The sequence below is a fragment of the Pelodiscus sinensis genome, chromosome 2, assembly GCF_049634645.1.
Source record: "Pelodiscus sinensis isolate JC-2024 chromosome 2, ASM4963464v1, whole genome shotgun sequence".
In the NCBI taxonomy this organism is placed as follows: domain Eukaryota; kingdom Metazoa; phylum Chordata; order Testudines; family Trionychidae; genus Pelodiscus; species Pelodiscus sinensis.
Window position 1 is genome coordinate 183,812,201 of NC_134712.1, and position 18,272 is coordinate 183,830,472.

The window sequence follows — 18,272 nt, forward strand, 5'->3', positions numbered from 1 at the left end:
ATTTCTATTGAATGGGTTCCTTTATCAGAATAATTTAACATGCTCAGGAGAAAACTGTACTTCGAAGGAAAGAGGGCACTAAGACTTCAACTTCTCATGAGCTGTCACCAAAATCTACACACTCTGCTAGACTTTCAAACAGCCAATGCAACACAAGTGGCAAGGCTGACAGATTGCATTAGAAAAAAAAGGGGGGGGCTTATACTTAAACACAGATTTGCCTGAGGAATCTAGTAACATAGTGAGACGTAATAGACAGTGGCTTCATGAGAAATTCTGGTGGCACTAAGGCAAGGAAATCTGTGAACCCGACTCTTGCAACTAAAAGGATGTTTCTGTGACCAGCCAAAGCTGAAAAAGAAATCCTTTACTCAAGTGTCATACAATACTTCATCCTGAGGCTCCATCTTATTGTACAAATCCAGAAAGAAGAGCTTATCAGGATCAATGTGGAATCCGTGTTTTCTCATCTTATACTTAGAAGACTGTAAGCTCCTTGGGCAGTGACTGTCTTTTGTATGCATATACAGCGCCTAGTGTAAGAGAGCTGGGGGTCTTTTAATGCTACCACAATACAAATAATGAGAGGCCCTGGGAGACACTATTCATTTAGCAGCGCTCAACCCCTATGGAGTTGAGGGTCCAATGCAATAATTTTATCTCCAAAACAAGAGACATAAAAATTGATGAAGAACCAGAAAGAGAAGAGTGAGGATTCCAAAGACTAAGACAACAAAATCTGCTCCTGCATCTCCGCCTCTCCCCCCGCCCCCCCATCTCCTTGCATTGTTGCCTCTGTAACAGAGGCAACATTGCGGGGGGTAGGAGAGGCTGTGTGTAACAGAGAAGGTTAACCGATGAGCCCAAGCTCATTGGTTAACCGTATACACCATCACATCCCTACTTTAGCGTGGGTGGAACATGGGATATGAAGTTCTTGCTTACCCATGCGGTCCCAGATTAGAACAGAATATAAGAAACAATTCATGGAAATTCTTTCGTTCTGGAGATGCCTTGTACTGTCCCTGAGAGCTGGGAGACAGTTTCCCCACCTGCTATACCAGAAGTATAAGAGAAGGGATCAGCCACCTTACATAAAGCTATAGCTGTATGATACAATATGTCAGTGGTTCCCAAACTGTGGGTCATGACATTCAAATGGTGTTGCAAGATCAGCAGATGGGGTCACCGCAATCCATAGTGTGCAGAAGATGCCATTTGTTCCACACAGCAAAATGTTTCATGTATAGTGCATACACATTCACGCTGTGCAGCGATACCATTTTAAGTAAAGTGGCACCTTACAATGCTCTTCTGGGGGGTGATGCTGCTCCATACCACCCCAAGAAAGGACTGTACTTAACAGGAACTTCTGAGCTCTACGTTAGCTTTTGTATTAGCAGTTTGCCTAACTCTGGCATTAATCTGTTACATGTGCAGGACAAAATGTGCATTTGATTTTTATGCTACAAACTGAACATCTGTGGGTGGTCTTGAATTTCATTAGAGGATCTGGATTGTCATAGAACAAATCCCAAAGAACAGTAATTTCCCATGTAGTATTGGGCTGTAAAATTCATTGTTGAAAAATTAAAAAAAGCTTTTGTTCAGCTAGCAGTCCCATTTAACATTCTCTTACTGCCTGCTAAAGAATTATAATTATTTTAACCATAGTGAGAAACAATTTTATAACCCAAGACTAAATCTGTGTATGTGCTTCCAATGATCTTTTTTCAATGTCCTGCTGTATTTGACACAATAAAAAAAGCTATGGCTCAAGTAATAAAAAGCACTGACATTTTACTCTGTTAGAACATCTGGAGGGAATTCAGCGGTTCTGCAGATATAGCCACTTGCAGTAATACAAACCTTGCATGGCCTGAGTGTCACTAATACTTAGTGTTCTGCTCTAAAGACTGGTCCCACACCTAGTTTTTCAGAACTTTAGAAACTGGGTTTCATGAATTAACCATAATGGGTTAGTTTTGTGGTTGAGGCTACCGGATTTGCTTTTGTTAGATCTTCTTTCCCTTTCTGGCTTCACTCTACTTTTTCCTGCTTTTCTTTCCCAAAATAGATTATGGTCTATCTTTTCCTATGTTGTCTTCAATGTCCATTTCCTCTTTCCTCTTCCTCATTACATTCTTTCCCTGCCTGGTCTTCTGTACTCCCTCCTTTATATTGGCTCTCTCTCATTTCGTTCCTGTTCCAATATTTCTTATGCACACATACACTCAATATGTCTCTTTTTAACAATGTATCTCCATCAGTTTAAGCTTAGTTGGCTGCTAAAGTTTCCCATTGAGGTCTGAGCCTACTAGTCCAAGAATGATTTAAAAAGGTGTGTGGGGGAGCTGATGTGACACTATCCACGGGCAATCTCCAGGTGAGAAACCAACCACCCACTAACCAGGATATGTTACCATCAACAGGTCTGTGCCGAGGTGAAACCTACATAACAGTGCCTTTCCATGCTTTATACACCATTGGTATTTCTACATTGCAGCTGTGAGCATGTCTCCCATGTGGGATAGACATATAGGCATGTGGTCTAAAAATAGCAGTACAGGTATTGTCACATGCATTCTGGCTGCTTGGTTCCAAGCTTGACAACTCACTGGAGCCACTACCTGTACTACAACAGTGCTGCTGCTATTTTTAGTATGGAAGGTCAGCAAAGCTAGCCGGAGAGTGTCTGCCTGAGTCAGGAGGCTTGTTCCCAGTTACAGTATAACAACATATGGAGATATACCATCTCATAGAGCTGTAAGGGAACTTGTGAGGTCATCTAGTCCAGTTCCCTGCCCTCACAGCAGGACCAAGTACCATCCCTGACAGATTTGCCCCACATCCCTACTTGGCCCCCCTCAAGGACTGAACTCACAATCCTGGGTTTAGCAGGCCAATGCTCAAACCACTGAGCTATACCTCCGCCACTGTAAGGTCAGTATAGACAGACCTTACACAGCAAAGGTGACACTTGTACATTTTGAATCACACTGCGCTGGAAAGAATGACATTATTTGTTTGAATGGCTTTCCAAACCAGAAAAATGTGCAGGGCTGAAAGCCAAGGATACAAACGTGGGTTGTGAGAGACTGGTTCGGTTATTCTGAACAACAAAGCTGACTTCTGTGTGATCTGTTTTTCCTTTGACCACACTATAAAACCGGAAACTTGAGAGGTAACAGCTGAGCTCCTGTTAGAAAGAAAGATAAAGAGCTCAACACATTTAAAGCTTCAGGAATGAGGTCTGGAAATGTTTTTGCCCTGCAGTCTATGATTCTATGAAGTGGTAAGTCTTTATTTGCCTATTAAGCCCTCAATCATTTAATCTAACCAGATTTCCTTCTTTCCCACCTGCATTTCTAAAAGGAGAATATTGGGCTGTGGATAAGAGATTTGTGTGTCTCACCTCCATTCCAAAAGTATTTATTGATGATTAAAACTGTTAGGGGAAAAAACTGAATGGATCTTATTCATATCCTTTGAAATTCAGATAAGATGACAACTGTATGTACTAGAGAGCAGTAATGCATCAAGTAAAACATTCTGCAACTGGAGTGAGTGCACAGTTTTATTATTTCCCCATGAGTTTCAAAACACTAAATTGAAATACATTTGATTTTAAACTTTTGTATAAATGACAATCAATCAGAAAGAAAAGTCTATTATTACTTTTGTAAACTATGGCAAAGTCCAAGACTGTGCAGCTGGAATTTAACACAGAAAGCTAAGATTAATAGGGGAGTGAAAGCAGAAGCAAACCCTCGGGGGGATTTCTAATTTATTTACAGGCTTCTTGTTAAATAGAAACAAAATATAAATAAAATAGTGCCTTCTCTGTTCTGGCTCCAGCCAGCAACCTGTTTTCTCCCCAAAAGTAGTTCAGTTTCTAAGGTTTGTTCTATATTACTGACTTATATTGGTTAGGGACCTGAAAAATCTGTATCTCTGAGCAATTATATTGGCCTTAGCTCCCGTATAAACAGCGCTATGTTGGTGGGAGAGCTTTTTCCATTGACATAGCCATAGTGTCTTAGGGAGGTGGATTAATGTAGCCAATTGGAGAGTTATCTTGGCTTAAATAGTCTTCATTAAACTACTACAACTGTGCTGATGCGGCATTTTAATGTAGGCACCCTTAGATCATAAGCCTAAATAGTCTTATCATAGCCTAATTAATGAGGGTTATGTCTACACCAGAGTAAAGTTGACAAGTTATACAGATGATCATAAATGGCTATAATTACATCACTTGTGCAAGTTCACACAATACTCCTTGTATGGGTGGAGCACATCCACAGTTCATGCTGTGTAGACCAAAGCAAAGCAGTGTATTGTGAGTAGCTGTCCCTCTGTGCAACTCTCTCTCCACCTTCTGCATCTAGGAGTTCTGGGAATGGATCACAGTGTATCATGGGTGCAGGATCATGATGCAGTTTTCTCCATCTTATCCTTCCATGGGCTTCAGACCATGCTGTTTCATACCGTTTTTCAATAGACGCTGTAAACTGTGTACCTGCCACCTATGTCTGAAAGCATGGATTTTGTGCAGTGCTTTTCAATCTTGCGATAGGCATTATGAACACAATGCAGCTGATCCTGCAGTATTTCATAAGCTGCAAACATGAACAAGAATCGGTGGTGCCTGCTCAGCAGTGTGCTACTGAAAAAAACAACTCCAGATAGCATTCATGGAGCAGTTGCACAGGGTGAACCATTGCAATTGGGCTTGGGAAACCTGCCCATGGGAAACAAGCACTGAGTTGTGGGATCACATCATTATGCAGGTCTGGGATGAAGAGCAGTGGATTCAGAACTTTTCGACAGCCACCTTCCTGCAACTGTGCGCTGAGCTTGCCCCGTGGCACAATGATGCCCAAGTAAGAGCCGCCCTCATGGGTGGAGAAGTGAATAGAGATTGCTATGTGGAAGTTATCAATTCCAGATTGGTACCAGTCAGTCACAAATCGGTTTAGAGTTGGGAAGTCCATGAAGGAGGTGCTGTCATGCATTAAGCAACTTTTCTGCAGGGCCTCCACTGCGTAGCTGCATAAGAGAATGGGAAGTAAACACAAACAGTGCTAGGGCCAGGAGCAGGCGGGCTAGAGCTGTCCCTGCCTGTGGCAGGGTTAAAGAGTTAAACCAAAAAAATGGGATTTTACATCCCTACTTCTACAATACAGCAAAACAAATGAAAGTTCTACTGCATGGCACCGTGCAGTATCAAATCAACATGAGTACTTACCAGAGCTCCCCTCTCCTGCAACAGGCACCCAAGAGCCAGATAGCTATGACTAGACAGACCTCTCCAGAGTCAAAAGAAGGTCCTGGCTTGTCACACTACTAGGCAGTCCTCTCTCCTGCCCCACATCTTCCTCCAGCTCTTACTTCCTCCTCCATCTCTTGCTCCTCAGGGTTGACTCTGCTGGCCACTGCCTCCAGCCCTGCCAAAGTATCTACAGGGCTCTTAGCAGTGGTGGTGGGGTTGTCGCCAAGAATAATGTATAGCTCCTTGTAGAAGCATGTTTTCAATTCCACACCAGAGTGACAGTTTGTCTTTCTTGTCTTCTGATACAACTGCCTCAGCTCCATCATCTTAGCATGGCACTGCTGCATGTCCCTTCTCTAACATGCCATGAGCAACCTGCCCATGGGTATCAAGGTCCGACAGTTGGAGAGGAGCTGAGACTGCACAGACTCCCCGGCACACAGACCTAGCATCCCTGACATGCCCCATGTTTGTTGGGGGAACCAGCATGGTCAGCTGGGAAGATTCGATGTGGGCTGCCCACACTGAGCAAACGGGAAGAGGCATTTCAGAAATTCCCAGGCCATGAAAAGGGGAGGAGCAGATACCTGTGTACCTGGCTACAATACAGCAGTTCAAACTGCTGACCAGAGCAGTCACGATGGGCGTTACAGGACATCTCCTTGAGGCCACTTAGTAAGAGATAAGCAAGAGCAATGTCTACACTGGCATTGCATCACTAACTTTGTTGCAAAAAGCTCTTTGTCACTCATCCAAGTGATTATAGTATGTCGACATAACAGGAGAGTTAAATTGGGAGGAGGAACATTGCAGTGTGTACAGCTTCACTATTTTGTTGACAAATGCTGATTTTTGTTGACAAAACCTGTAGTTGACAAAAACAATGCCAAAGGAGAGTCTACCTGACCTACTCTGAAATCCCTTGCAGGAAAAATTAAAACCACCACTCATTTAGTTTGGCAAGACATTCCCATCTAAAGGTATTAGTGTAGCAGATGCACCATGACTGCAAGGGGGCTCCACAACATGTGTAACCATATCTTATAAACCACAATCTATTCTTAGGGGCTGTGTGTACTGTATTGGAAAATCTGATCACCACACGGATATGAACAGAAGCACGAGAGTACAGATGATTTGGTAGAGTATGGCAACGAGTAGAGCACATGAAGCTGGGTATTATACCATCTAGTTCTGGTAAAGGCCCATCAGATTCATAAGACCAGTGTTTAATCACAACTAGAGAATGGTAAATAGGATTTGTCTTGATCTATGCTATCCCAAAGCCCTGGTCAGCATCACATCATCAAACTTGAACGCTCTTAGTCATAGTCTGATTATTATTTTTTAAACACAGATAAGCCTTTAGTGGATATATTCTCATCTTGAAGTGTTGTGTGTTCACCTTCTCATGTGCCCTTCATGTAACTTAGTTTCTTCAGAAATTTTTCCTTTACATATAGGGAGGGTTACTTTACACTAAATTCCTGTTGAGTCACAATTAGACCTGTGGGCTATTTTCAAGAGCGCAGCAAGCATGAAACCCAGTAAAGGATGTATCTGACACAATGTGTTTTATTTTATAGAAAGGATACAGGCTGATAAAGAACACAATTACTGGGATATGATTTTTCTAATCTTGTCTGACCGAAAGTACTGCTGGAGTCACCGAAGAGTAGGGCGTCCACCGACTCACTATTGCATAGAGATTCATAAAGGTCAAGCTTGTGGACCATGTAGCTGCCCTGCAGATTTCTGGCAGCGAGACTCCTCTGACAAATGCTGTGGATGTTGCCACTGCCCTGGTGGAATGCACCCTAGGTATAGTCTGAAGGGGTCTGTTGCGCATCCAGTGACACATGGTAATGCAAGAGACTATGATGTTGGGCAGACGTTGGGAAGACTATGCATTGCCCTTGGAGCGGTCCACTATGGCTATTAGACAGCTGGTCTTACGCCAGGTCCGTGTTCTGTCTATATAGAATGCTAACGCTCGATGTACGTTGAGGGTATAGAGTAGTGTCTCTCAAGTCGAAGCATGCGGCTTCCGGTAAAAGACGGGTAAAATGACAGGTTTGTTGATATGAAATTGTGTTGCGACCTTAGGGATAAAAGCTGGATGGGTACGTAATGTGACTGAGTCCTTGGTGAAAACAGTGAAGGGTGGCATTGCCATAAATGCTGCCAGTTCACTCACCCTACTAGCAAATGTAATTGCCGATAAGAATACTACCTTCATGTTGAGCATCAATAATGATATGGTGGCTAGTGGCTCAAAGGGTGGATATATTAACATGTCGAGGACCAAATCCAAGCTCCAAGCGGAGGGGAGGGGGGAGGAGATGGGTCTTCATGAGGGTTTAAGGTTAACTATTCCTTAAGCAGTCTTTTGGTCATGGGATGAGCAAAGATGGAATGGCCTTTGGTGGTGGCATGAAGGTGGTGATTGAGGAGAGATGAACTCTCAGCGTAGAGATCAAAAGACCCGCCTGGTGTAGGGAAAGGATATAATCAAGAATCTCATGCATTGGTGCCGAGTGTGGTTGGATGCCAGTTTTCTCACACCAAGCTATGAACCGCCTCCATTTTGCCAGGTAAGTCCTTCTTGCAGTTTGTCTTCTACTGTTCAACAGTACTGTCTTCACAGCCTCTGAACATGGTTGCTCTTCTACCCTAAACCAGCTATGAGCCATGCTGTCAGGTGGAGGGTCTCTGGTCTGGGGTGTAGCAGAGACCCCTGGTTCTGGGAGAGGTGGTCTGGAAGGAATGGCAAGAGATGTGGTGGTAACACGGACATCCTGTGGAGGAATGGGTACCACGGTTGTCTTGCCCAGACAGGTGCTAGGAGAATGACCAGGGCTGAGTCGTCTTTGATTTTTTGGATTATTCTCGGGATAAGTACCATTGGTGGGAACGCATATAGCAGAGGCGCTCTCCAATGGATTAACAGTGCATTTCCAAGGGAGCCTTTGCCCATGCCATCTTTGGAGCAGTAAAAGTGACACTTCTTGTTCTCGTAAGTGGCGAAGAGGTCTATTTGCAGTGATCCCCAAGCTCAGATGATGTTGTCCAAGACATTGGGATGAATTTCCCACTTGTGATCCTGAGGGAAAAATCTGCTTAGAGCATCCACCATGACATTGCTTGTGCCTGGTAAGTAGGATGCTACCAGAATGGTGCGGTTTCCTATGCACCAGTTCCATAAGCAGACTGCCTGTGCGCAAAGTAATCGGGATCATGCTCCTCCTTGTCAACTGACGTAACACATAGTTTCTAAGTTGTCTATAAGCACTTGGACGGTTGTACCAGTGATGTGTGTGCGGAAGTGTTTGCAAGCAAGGAATATGGCTTTTAGTTCTAGGAGGTTGATATGGGAAAGTGCCTCCGCCGCCGACCATCTGCCTTGCACGGACATGCCATTGATGTGTGCACCCCAGCCCAAAAGGGAGGCGTCTGTAGTCAACTGAATCGATGGCTGTTGACATTTGAATGGAACCCCTGCCAGCAGATTTCTGGGGTTCAATCACAAACCCAGGGATCTGCGAACTAAAGTAGTTGGGGTTATCACCTTGTGTGTGGAGTGCTTCGTTGGACTATACACTGATGCCAACCAGTGCTAGAGACAGCAAAAATGAAGTCTTGCATGTTGAATGGCCTCCATATGCCCCATGAGGCGGAGACAGGTAAGTACGGTAACTGTAAGGGTGTGGATGACTATCGTGGCTAGGTCGTGTATAATTTGGAAGCGCTCTTGAGGTAAATACACATGGGCACGGAATCTAGACGTGCACCTATGAAATTTATACTCTGAGTAGGATCTGGAGATGACTTTTACTCGTTGATTATGAGCCCAAGCAATAGAAATGTCTGCCTGGTTAGTGTCACCATGCGTAGAATCTCTTGTCTCGACCTGCCTTTTATAAGGCAGTCATCTAAGTATGGAAATATGATCATGTCTCTGCATCGAAGGTGAGCCGCTACTACTGAAAACACCCTGGGAGCCGATGCAGGTCCAAACAGTAGCACCGGGTATTGGAAATGATCGTCTCTGACAGTGAAACAGAGAAAACGTCTGTGAGCTGGATGTATCACTATATGAAAATACACGTCTTGCAAGTCGAGGGCTGCAAACCAATCATCCTTCTCTAGTGATGGTATTATCTTGGAAAGGGTCACCATCTTGAACCTTTGATGGTGGAAGTATTTGTTTAACTTCCTGAGGTCGAGGATGGGCCTCCATCCTCCGGTCTTTTTCTCCATGAGAAAATACCATGAATAGAACTCCCTTCCTCTGAACTGAGGAGGAACAGGCTCTATGGCCCCTATAGAGAGCAAACGCTGGGCCTCTTCTTTCAACTGGGTCTCGTGAGCTGAGTCCCTGAAAAGGAACGGGGTTGGTGGATTGTGGGTGGTATGGCAGTGAAAGGGATGGTGAGCCCGGATACCACCAATTGTAATACAATTGGACTGCTGGGTAATAGCCATTGATCTTGAAAAGGATGAAGTCGATGGTGAAAAAGGTTGTTCTGTCACTGTAAGGACTTGTTGCATGCCCTCGACTGAACCATCAAACTTGCTGTTTGGAATTTTGTTGATTGGTCATACGGAATGTTTGGGGCCATCTGCATTGCAGGCGTTGTCTTGGATGTGACTGGTGTACGGTTTGCTGCTGTTGTTGCTGTCTTTGATAGGGATAGTTGTACCTCTTCTGGTATGGATAGTGTCTCTTGCACCGAAAAGGGGTGTGTACATCCCTAGGGTGCGGAGCGTTTCAGGAAGCTTTTCTGGAGTGGATGGACTTCATCCGTCTTTTCCTCGAACAGCTTGTGTTTGTCAAAAGGGAGGTCTTTCACTTGTGTGTGAAGCTCCTTTGGAACTGCTGCGGAAGCAAGCCAAGATGAGCACCTCATCATTATTGCAGTTGCAGTGGTACAAGCTGCTGTGTCTGCCACATCCAAAGAGATCTGCAGACTCGCTCTTGATGCTGTAAAATCCTCTTGCACTAGGGACTTTAAGAGGGGGCATTTGCTTTCTGGCAGGTATGGAAGAAGCTGCGATATCTTTTCATAACTGTTGAAGTTGTGGTTTGATAGTAAGGTGGCATAATTAGAAATATATAGGAGAAGGGTTGCCGAGGAGTAAACTTTCCTGCTGAATATGTCTAGCTTTTTGACATCTGGTGTTGTCTTGTACTGCGGTGTCTTGGCCCATTGTTGTGCTGCATCTACCATCAGCGAGTTCGGCTGCGGATGGTTAAAGAGGAATTCTAGATTCTTGGAAGGGACAAAGTATTTCTTGTCCGCTCTCCTGCAGGTTGGTGGCACTAAAGCTGGTGTCTGCCAAATGATGTCTGCCGCTTCCATAATGGCTTCATCAATAGGGATGGCAACTTTTGCGCTCTGCCTTGGATGCAAATTCTTCAGCAGTCAATGCTGTTTCATTTGTGCTTCTGTTATCTGGATTTCTTGGGACTGGGCCACGCGTTTGAAGAGGTCTTGGAACTTCTTGAAATCATCTGGCAGAGACGTGTCCGGTGGGAAAACCATCTCCAGTGTCGAAGAGGTTGAACGGTCCAGAATTTGATTTTCAGTCTGTTGGTCATCCGCTTCAGACAACTGTCCCTCTTCCAGGTCTGACTGTTGCGTTGTGGCCCCCAGAGTGCGTATTGGAGAAGTCAGGCAACAGTCATAGTGCTGCTGTGGCGGAGACTGCCCCACCGATGCTGGATTATCACTTGAGTGTTGTTGGTGCATATGGTGATGGGAATGTGATGAGTACGGAGAAGGATGGCGATAGTCATAATATCGATTCGATGAATGAGGTGACGAGCACCTGGATGATCTATTACTGGTATGTCGGCTCTCGTGACTGACACATGGAGAATAGTGATAACGTGGTGACCGGCTATATAGTGAAGAGTAGGATCAGTGCCTGTAGTAGTCGTTGTAATGCGGGTGCCCATACGAGGAGTACCGTCGGTAACAGAACTGGTGTCTTGGCCTGTGGTGCCAGCAGGTACAGTGCAGGGGTGAGGCATACAGAGAAGGAGAAGGACCTGGTGAAAATCTTGAAGAAGGGGAGTCCCCTGTCTCTGTGTTTTAAGTAACGCCTTTGCTGGAGGCTCTGCATGAATAAACACCGGCTCTGGCTCCAGCTCCTGCTCCTGCTCCTGGTCTGGTGCAGGTGTGTCAGTCAGCTGCGGCACTGCTGTATATGCCGGCGCCGGAGCTGTTTGGAATTGGGAAGTACCATGTGGCACTGGCAATTGTGCTTGTTGTGATGCCAGTGCCGAAAGAGTTCCCTCCGGTGCCGCAGCTATCCCTGCAGTTGTCTGCTGCTCTAGCACCACTTGCTGCGTTAAATGGAGCATTGCCGGTGCCTTTGTAGTATGCGTGCTGCTTGCTGGTACCGAGGCTGCCTTCGGCAATGGTGCTTGTTGTGTTGCCAGTGCCGGGAGAGTTCCCTCCGGTGCCACTGCTGCCTGCGCAGTTCTCTGCTGTTGCGGTGCCACTTGTGAAGTTAAATGGTGCGGTGCCGGTGCCTTTGTAACACGGGCGCTGCTTGTCGGCACCGAGGCTGCTTTTGGTGCCGAATAGTATCTATCAGACGCCACAACCTTTTTCCCTTTAGTACCCGACCCAGGTGCTGAGGGTTGCGGGACAGAGCCAGAGGATCCTGGTTTATCTCCCACCGTTCTCTCAGTTGGGAGGGATCTGGCAGGGGAGATCTTTATTCTTGTCCACAATCAGTTCAGGGGAAGAAATTCTTCTCTTCTGGGTCTCCCCCTGCTGTTCAGCATTGGGATCCAGCGCCTTGTCCAGGAGGAGCATTGTGAGACGCATTTCCCTGTCTCGACAAGTGTGGGCTGTCATCTCTGAGCAGTACCCGCGCTTATGGGGAATGTGGTTCTCCCCTAAGCAGCGTGTACACGCCAAATGCCCATCTGAAACTGGCATGGGCTTGCTGCATTGGGCACGCTTTTTAAACCCTAGAGATCCAGGCATGACTGAGCTAACCCTCTTCTTAAAGAAAAAAAGCTTGTTTGTTAAACCACTGCTGTTGAGTTGTTAGTCAGTGACAGGCAGGAAGCCACGGCTCCCACAAAATGCTAACAAGAGTCTTTCCTGCTTTTTTGTTTTGCTTTGTTTTGTAGATAAGAGAAGAACAGTGAACAAACAAAGGGCTAATTATTTACAATTAACTAATTATAGGTTCCTTGAGGAGAAGAAGAACTACTGAGGGGATGAGAGAATGGAAGCTCCGTCTGTGTTCAGGGACGGTTGAGAGGAACTGACAGTAAGCCGGGTGTGCACGAAGATCAAAGAGCGCGAATGGCATGTGCTGCACACTGTGCAGGCACAACCCGGCTGAAAACAGCTATGCAAAGCCACCGGGCTGCAGCGCCGGAATGAGCCCGACACCATGAGTGGAGCACCCACGGGGACCACTCAAAGAAGAACCCTTAATCCTTGTGGAACAAAGTTTACAGGGACATCAAAATAGTGAGCCCATTACTTTGAAAGCTATTTTTAAATAACAGGCTTGTTTAAAAGATGTGGAATAGCTATTTCGGGATAAAGGAAGTCTCCTGAAATTGCACCGCTGTATACATGCACCCTAACTGTAAAAAAAGAGTAGTCTTGTGGCACCTTAGAGACTAACAAAAATATATAGTATCTTGAGTTTTTGTGGGTAAAACACACTTCAGCAGATGAGTTTGAATGGAAATAACAGAAACCAAGATGTAACAGCAGAAGTACCTGTCAATTATAGGACTGTGTTAATTAGGCTAATTAAGTGGACTGGATGTGTCCCATTCATAGCTTTTATGTGGAAATGCAGATGTTAAAGGTGGGGAAAACTGGCTTAGTAATGCACAGACCGGTCAATATCTATTCAAGCCCAGGGGAATAGTGTCAAATTTGTAGATGAATTCCAGTTCTGCAGACTCTCTCTGTAATTGGTTAGTGAAATTCCTTTGTAGAAGAATGGCAAAGAAGTTTCAATACAAGGATGCATGTCGGGATTCTTATACAGCAGTCTATAGCAGATACACATGACAACACTGATGACCAGGTCAGACATTAAAAAGAAAACATGGCTTTTAGGAATTGTTTGGTTTTCATTACAAAATTTGTCATTTCTTCCTCAAGCCCTTCTGCACCCTCTGGATGTCCATCCCTGGAGGTGAGGGTATAAAGGCATGCAGGAACGTCTCAACATTAAGCTGGACTGTTGTCATTCAGCAGAGGCCTCTCAGGGTCCAACCAGCAGGTCTACTGCTGATGTACAAGCTGTGCTCTGGATGCCCATCCTGGGCCACAGTGAACATAACATTAGCTGGCTTTAAAAGGGCCTAGGTTTCAAGCAGGGTGAGGTATTTGGCTCTCCTTGACTAGCATAGTGGAGTATGGGAGTGGCCTCACTCAGCCTGGAACAGAACTAAAATCAGTTAGCTATTTCAAGATGTCTATTTAGTCTTAATCTGAAAATGTAATTGTATTGTTTCCAAACCAAATCATTCTCTCTTATTGTCAGGGCTAATGGTTTGTTATGCAGTCATGGGGTGAGGTCACCTGAACTTACTGGAATTTTCTTAAGTTTACTCTGTAAACTTGTGACTTTTGCCTCCTCCAACACCCGACTCAGACTCTTTATATATAGTTTACAATTTCAAACCTCTGACAGCCATTAGTTCTATAGTAAACATGTTCCAGCTAGATCAAAAAGTTCTTTTATTCAAAAGTTAACTTAATTTAAGCATAACGATGCATGTAAGGTACATAGTCTTTCTGGCAAAACCTGTGAACTTATTGGCTTGTAGAAGACCTATGGATGGACACAACAATACCATAAGCAAAGTTAGAACTGTAGTATACCAAGGTTAATACAAACCTTGTTTAATCAACACACTGGTTTAATATCTCAATATTTTTGCACACTTTTATATCCCCACCACCACCTTCCTGTAGGCTACAGAGTACTGAACAACTTGCTGTGTGGCAAAGTCACTTGTATTTTGTTGGAAAGAATTAGAAAATTAATTTGAATCACCTTCAAGAACAGAAAAAACATGCACACCTCAAGGCCAAGTTTAAAAAATGTATATTGACTAGCTCTAAGTAAATCATTCAATGTAGCAATGTTTACTTCTGTGTGATTAAATGACTGGGATTTCCTTTTACTACTCATATGGAAAAACAGTATTTCCTACTTTTGCAGGGAAAGGTATGTCTGACTACAGCTTAAGAATTCAGTAAGCCAAATCAAACTAAAACAGGAAGCGTCGGAAGTGCATGCAAATCTCCTGGAAAATTTTGTAATTAGTTTATCATTTTAGCAGTTCCACTTGTGAGAGTACATACAATACTATAGCTAATTACTTCAGAGGAGAGAAAGAAAGAAATCATCCCGGGAACAAAGACAGTAAGGGATTTGATGATGTTACAGTCAGCAGCAAAGGAGGGAGCAGAATCCAGATCTCCTGACATCCCAAATGCTATGTCTTAACCAAAAGGCCCTTCCTTTTTCACTCTTCATTTAGGTGTTTTTCCATCTGTTCTTACTAGCCTTCCCTTTGTGACTTCCCCATATAATCAGAAACAACAACAAAATCATAAACCATCCTGATGGAAAGAAGAAAGAAGAGCCTAATAGGAGTATCCAAAAAGAATTCTATAGTCCTCTATTTTGAACTTGTTCACCGTAAAAACAACAAAGTGCTCAGATACTATGCTCCTCACCATATTCCCAATTCTGACATCTCTTTTTATTACTACATGAATAAACACACTTGTTCTTTCACTCTCTCACACACATATCCTCTTCTGTGCCTACAAATGAATGGTCATTGGATTCAGATATAGAAGGTTTCCATACTGCACTGACAAAAATACAGACACAAGGTTTCTGTCCAGAGGAGCTTACAATCTAACTTAATTTTCACTTACTGAAAATGTTATGACTATTAAATCTGGAAGAAGAAGGAAATTTCAAATTGTATTATATCTTGCACCCAAAAGCAAAAGGCTTGATCCTGCATGATGCTTGATAATGAGAATGAGGCAGGTAACTGCAGAAACAGAAAGGATCGTCTTATGGATAACATAGTTGGATGCTACCAGGGGAACTGGATTCTATCCCTCCCTCTGCCACAAAGTTCCTATGCATTTCTGGGCAAGTTGCTTATGCCTAGCTTTTCACAGGTGGTCACTAACTGCAAGCATCTCATTTCCTGATTGACTTAAAAAAAATTAATGTTCTCAAATAAATTATACAACCCCCTACTATTTTCAGAACACTTTATTGTAAAGCTATAAACTAGATTACTTATTAGAATTAGAGCATGTTTTGTTCACATTTCAAACATCAAGTACTCAACTGCTTTTGTCAAAACACAAAACTTGCAAACAACATAGCTACACAAACAGAAAAGCTAAGGTTTTTTTATTGTATTACTGCTTTTCCTTGGAGTTAAAAGGGAAGCTGTCAGGACATATTTTTAATTGGTTTTATTATTTTTTACCTCAGGATTGCTTATAAAACTCTTCTAAAACCTTGCAAAGGTAATTGTGTTCCCTATTGATTTTGTTCTTTTTCATTTACTAAACATTGATTTTTTTTCCTGGTTCAGATTGATCTGAAAATATCACTGTTTTTAGCTGAAGCATAACTTCAGTTTACAGCTGCTTATTCTACAACAGGTTTTGTCTGTTCCGCAGCAACATCCCTATCATGTGAATAGTAGTCTTGATTCTGGGCTGGAAAGAGAGTGGGTAGAAGTACTTGTATCCCTTTGATGGTACATAGTACTTTCTCTCCACTCCCTTAGCTATTGGGGGAAATGGAGGCTGGAGTCTGCCATCTGGAGAGATTGTTCTTCTCAACAGTCTATATTAAGAATGGAGCTATTCCCGAAGGCTCTTTGGGGGCTAGGATAGGGGTGTTAAATTTAGATTAATTAATTAATTGAATAGTTGATGGGATTTCCATCAACTATTCGATTAGTCTATAAGGGCATCTCTGCCTTTGAACCCACAGTGTTCTTGCTACAGTTCAAAAGCAGAAGCCTGGTCCCACGCGCCCTGCACTCCCTGCAGAGCCTGAGCCTTTGAAATGTACAGGAGCCCTGGTAGGGCAATTGTACATTTAAAAAACAGAAGCCCCTTGGGGAGCGCAGGGCACTGGCCCCATGCTCCCTGCGGGGCCTCAGCCTTTGAAATGTACAAGAGCCCATTGGGGCTCTTGTACATTTCAAAAGGAAGCCCTGCAGGGAGCATGGGCCAGCAGGGGACTCCTGCTAGCCCCTCACTTGCTGCAGTGCCTCAGCCTTCGAAAGTACTAGAGCCCCGCTCTCTTGTACATTTCAAAAGCAGAATGGCAGCAGAAGTGGCACAAGCAGAGTCTGCTTCTATGCTTGCTCGCACCATTTCCCATTGTGCCTCTACCCACCTTGCCCTCCATGGAGATCGTCTGAAGGAAACCAGCTTTTAAGCCTGCTCCCCCCAGCACTGGCTCCTGCTCCCTCTAATAGAGGCAGCAAGGGGCGCCGGGAAGAGACTAGTCACATTACTAGTCAACTAGTCACTTACATCCCTAGGCTAAGGTCCTAACCTTGGCCACCTCCTCTGCTTGAATGCCCATGTTACAGAGAATTCTATGGAGAATATCCTGGTGGACCCTATGATCTATAGGAGAGGCCCAGATGTGGATATCCCTTGTCCCTGGGCTCAAGCATGTCCACTGGTGACTACCCAGCAAAGTTTGCTCTGTGGGCACCTGCAGCCAACTGTGGTGGATGAGGGTCTTTATGAGCCAACCAGCATTCCTTCTAAGCTGTGTGGCCGCACAGCTTCACGGGTGATTAATCAGCCCTGCCCAGTCAGAGGCTCAGGGGTCCATGCAAGGAACAGATAGACTGAGTGGGGCTGATTAATCACCTGTGAAGCTGTGCTGCCATGCAGCTTAGAGGGAATGCTGGATCTGACCTGTCACTCATGCTAGGTGGCTTGAAAAGTGAGGCCGCCTGGGGGCAAGGAGTGGATGTGGGGCCTCTGGTGACTTGGAATGGTGCAAGCAAGAAGCAACTGATCTGGAGGCCATGGAAGATGCTCCCTGGGCCTAATGGTATGCCCAGAATGGCCAATGTAGTCCAATGTAGTCCAAGTGGCAGCCACTGCATCTGGCGGTCCGTCATATGCCTAGAGGTCCACCTGGTTCCTGTGGAAACAGATGGACTCCCCCTCAGATAGGGATGATGCCAAAGGTGAAGACCAGGGAGAAGACAAGGAGCTCTGAACCAGGGGCAAGTACTGAGAAGAGTAAGAATCGGACCAGTGCAGGGGGGAATGTGGTGAGGACCCTTGTCCACTATGAGACCTTGACTTATGAGGATGCGATGTTGATGCTGGTGAATGGTGCCCAACCTGGCTGCTAGGGAAAGCTTTCCAACTTCGGTGCATGTGACATACACACTTCAGTTGGAAATGCTATAAACAAGCACTCAGAGAACTGTTGTGCCCTCCCTCAGGCTTCTCTCCTCCAGACTAAACACACCCGCAGGAATTTCAATCTTGGGTCACACAGGTCATGTTTTCTAGACCTTTCATCGTGTTTTGTTGACTTTTCTCTGGCCTTTCTCCATGCTGGTCTCAGCTTTCCTGAAATATGCCCGTCCCCCCACTCGCCCCATGGAGAAAAGCTGCCAGAGGAGGCACTGCCAGGCCGGCGTAGAGCAGAGGAATGACTGTGTCTTACTGAGCACACACTCCTCCTACGACATTTCAGAACCAGCTTGGCTTTTTCTGCAACAGTGTCACGCTGTTGACTCAGTCTCCTCCGTAGCGTGTGGCCCGCAGTGACCCCCGGCCGCCTCGCCTCACGGCTCTGCCCTAGGCAGTCACTTCCCACTTCGCATGTGCGCAGTGCGGGGTACTCCGCGCTCATCCCCAGTCCCCGCCACGGCGCAAACCAGCCCCCCTCCCGCCGGGCTCAAGAA

General features: G+C 44.9%; 1 protein-coding gene across 1 annotated transcript in view; it reads right to left on the reverse strand.

Moving 5' to 3' along the window:
- Positions 1-18,272, reverse strand: part of CMTM7 (CKLF like MARVEL transmembrane domain containing 7) — a 37,952-nt gene that overhangs the window by 19,001 nt on the left and 679 nt on the right. The window lies entirely within an intron of this gene.